Genomic DNA, 3,928 nt, shown 5'->3' on the forward strand with positions numbered 1-3,928 from the left:
GTGGTTGTCGTTTGTTTATGTGTTACATAGTTGTTTTTCGTTCATTCTTTTACATAAATAAGGCCATTAGTTTTCTCGTTTGAATTGTTTTACATTGTCTTATCGGGGCCTTTTATAGCTGACTATGCGGTATGGGCTTTGCTCATTGTTGAAGACCGTACGGTGACCTATAGTTGTTAATGTTTGTGTCAGTAGATCTACTGCCCTCATTGATATATGAGAAGAGACTGGTCGGTAGAATTGGTACATGTAGTACAAAGTCTTTGTACAGACAAAACAGAAGATGATAGGTTGTGCTTACTTTTGAAATATTCATAGCAACTCTTATGATATTTTGTATTTTCAAATGGGATGTTTTCATTTTTTTCATATTCATCGACCAGTCTTCTGTAAACTTCATCTTTTCGTTTTCCCACTGCTGCAATACAACTGTATCTTCATTTAAGTGTTTGACTACATAGTTTCTATGTAGTAAATACATGACAGACTATGCATCTGTGTCAATCAATGGATAGTTTTTGCTCTTTAATATAGAAAGATTATGTAGACGACCTAGTCTTAACACTTCGTAAAGACCCTTGGTAGCTTTTTCTACATTAAACTGTTTTGTTTTATTAAAATTGCCTGTTCTTGTTAGAACTATTCCTAAGTAGTTAAATTCATCAACAATATCCAGTTTTTTGCCATTAAATAAAAATTGAAAATTACATGATGGTCGTCTCCTTGAAAAAACCACGACCTTTGTTTTATCAACATTAACTTTTAGCTTCCATACATCTGTGTAATCTTGGAAACAATCTAAAAGTTTTTGGAGTTCAGTTTCTGATTCGGCCATCAAAACAGTATCATCAGCGTACAGAATGATAAAAAGTTTTAAAAAAATGTCAAGTTTTTCCTCAAGCTCTTTTGACACTGATTTTAGGCCCTCTAGGTTACAGTTTTGCAAAAAAAGAATCAAGATCATTTAAAAATAAAGAAAAAAGGAAAGGCGATACATTTTCGCGTTGTCTAACCCCGTTACTACATGGGAAGAAATCAGATAAGGCATTGTTATATGAAATACATGACTTTGTACCTAGATACATATTTACAATTACATTATACATACATCCATTCATATTGTTTAAAAGCATTTTGTACCACAGTGCATCTCGCCATATCGTGTCAAAAGCCTTTTCGAAATCGACGAATGCACAAAATAGTTTTTTTCTTTTTTAACTTTAAAATTTCGAACAATTCTTCAGAGAAAAGATTTAGTCGCTCGCATAAAAATGCGGTAAAAAGTTTCCCCATACAACTTAAATTAATGGTAATTGGTCTAAAATTTTTGGGGTCCAACTTGCTACCTTTATTTTTATAAACAGGCTTAATGTAACCAATTAGCCAACTGTCCGGTATAATACCAGTGCGAAATATAACGTTAAATAATTTTTCGTATAATTCAATGAATAAACTAGCTGTAGACTTGATATATTCGTTTATTATACGATCATCCCCAAATGCTTTATCATTTTTCAGGTTTTTGATGCCCTTAAGAATTTCGTCTTTAGAAACATCAACTTGCATGTATGTTTAACATGAGTTACACGACGGGTGCCACTGATGAGGCACAATACGCTTAGTCCCGGAGCACCACACGTTTTAGTGGTTCGATATGATCAGTTTTTAGTTTTTTCAAAGTGGTGTTTTGTCTTCCGTTTTTCTTTCATTTTTTGCGTTGGCTTTGTCAGTTTCTCTTGAATTATGATTTAATGTTACTCTAGTATCGTTGACCCTTTTTGAAGCTAGACATATATGAATGAAGTGTGCATATACAAATCGGTATTATAAAGACCATAAAGTGTGCCACACTAAAGCTACAGATTATATTGATGATATCTGTTTGTCACGTTGGTTAAATATTGTTCTAGTTTCAATGAATTTGTGTCGAAAACAAAGATAATAGAAAAGACCTAAAAAACTGAACAATTTTAATTAATGGTTAATATATATTGACTTTCTGCATTAATAAATATTAGATTTTACTCTTTTATTGACTTGTAAAAACTATGCATCCCTTATTTTTTGCAGTCAATACTACGAGTTTTCACTATAGCAGGTACATGTAGGATCATATTAGAATAAAAGCGCTGAAAGCGATTATTTATCCATACACACTACACACGTATATCTATAAGAACATAACTTTATAAAGATTTAAGAACAGCGATAGGATAAAAGCATAAATAATTCCATACACCGAAGAAGGTACATATTTATTGTGAAAACTATTATAAATCATCAAATAATTATCATCTAGTGTCAACAATTGATAAAACAAACTATTCGAAAAAACGTAAATCAAAATGACAATATGCTACAATAAAGATGCTCAACAAATAGCAAACATACAAACGACAAGCAGATCAAAAGATAGAAAAACTCATACACACTTACTTTATTATGTGCTCTTCTAAAACATGAGCAATTTTTCATTTTCACAGAAATAACAGAGTTATCGAGCAAGTTTGAGCACCGGGAGAAAACAATAGTAAAGGGATCCAGGGTCATTAACTAGTTAATTTAACCTTTATATTCTGTTTTTATCATTTTGAATCTGTTTTGTGTAGAAAGCAATAATCTTTATTTCAAATATGTTTTCCATACTTCATCGTATTAAAACACAAATTTGAAATTTTACCAGTATCAGACATTTTTTATAGCGAACAAATAGAGTTTTTAGGACTCAGGACTCAAAATAAAGGGTAATACAGTATTTGCCTAAATGTTTAAACTTTTAGAAGTTTAAGGCCAAAAAATGTTGAAAAAATGCAACACAAACCTATGTGTTGACCTTTGCAAACAATAGTAGTGTATATAAACTGTCCATTCCAGGTAAAAAATCTTTTAAGAAACTTCATAGTGAATGGTACAGTTGAAGCCGTAAAAGGAGCTCTTTATGGTAATTGGAAGTTATTTAAAGAACTCTCACTTTTTACTGCAACCTTTTGTATTTCAAATCAATAGTAAAACAGCATTTTCGTTCATAAGTTTAAAAAAATCATCATTATTATTCATTAATTTTGTAACGAGGAGGTATTTTCGAAGTACAATTACATTTTTCTTTAAACATTACGCATAAATTCGTGCTACAAATTCTAAATGATGTGTCAAAGATAAACTAATGATACTATAGGTATTTATAAATAAAACCTTCGAGTCCAACGTAATTAGTATGAACAATACTGTCATGTGTGACTTGTTAGTTTCCTATTCAGTATAAAACTATGGTCCTTTGGTGGTGATTGTGTACTCTCACAAACATTTAAAAAGGTTGGCCTGAAAATGAAAAGATTATTAAATGTGTGTGCATAAATCTTTTTTATTCTCTTGATGTACATAAACTGAATAGAAATTCAAATCAAGAGTAAATAACTGCACAATACTACCAAAATAATCATTGCTTAGGAATATGTATGATTATGAGTAAACTTTGATCAAATGAAGTTAATAAATATTACGATGATCTTATTGTTTTTACCTTTTTGTGTACACTAGTTTAAAATATGAATTAACAAAAATACCGAACTCCAAGGTAGATTCACAAAAGGAGGATGTCCACAAAAGCTCAACTATATCTACTATCAGAACGACTGGAAAGAACTGTCATTTTTTTTCAGTTTTAATTCTGTCCTGTCCTCATGTTTTGTAACTTAGCTCGAACAAAGGAAAAGGAGAGAGTTGTCAGCTCCTTGTAATGAAAGAGTGGACTCATAATCTGTATTACAATAAAGTTGCTTTTTTCTTTGGCTTAAACAATTATACCTTATTTTATTGTTTTTCATTTGTCTTCCTTTCCATATCTTCAATACAACAACACCAACAACTAATGCTGCAATACCGATACCTGTACAAACCATAACCTTCAACATCATACTTAGCTCTGAAA

General features: G+C 31.0%; 1 long non-coding RNA gene across 1 annotated transcript; it reads right to left on the bottom strand.

The window, feature by feature from the left end:
- Positions 1-2,240: 2,240 nt before the first annotated feature.
- LOC143056990 (uncharacterized) lies at positions 2,241-3,928 on the bottom strand. Its single transcript, XR_012972589.1, has 2 exons — positions 3,805-3,928; positions 2,241-3,318 (listed from the first exon to the last, which is right to left on the bottom strand). It is a non-coding gene; the product is annotated as an uncharacterized LOC143056990 (long non-coding RNA).

Source organism: Mytilus galloprovincialis, chromosome 13, assembly GCF_965363235.1.
Source record: "Mytilus galloprovincialis chromosome 13, xbMytGall1.hap1.1, whole genome shotgun sequence".
NCBI classification, from domain to species: domain Eukaryota; kingdom Metazoa; phylum Mollusca; class Bivalvia; order Mytilida; family Mytilidae; genus Mytilus; species Mytilus galloprovincialis.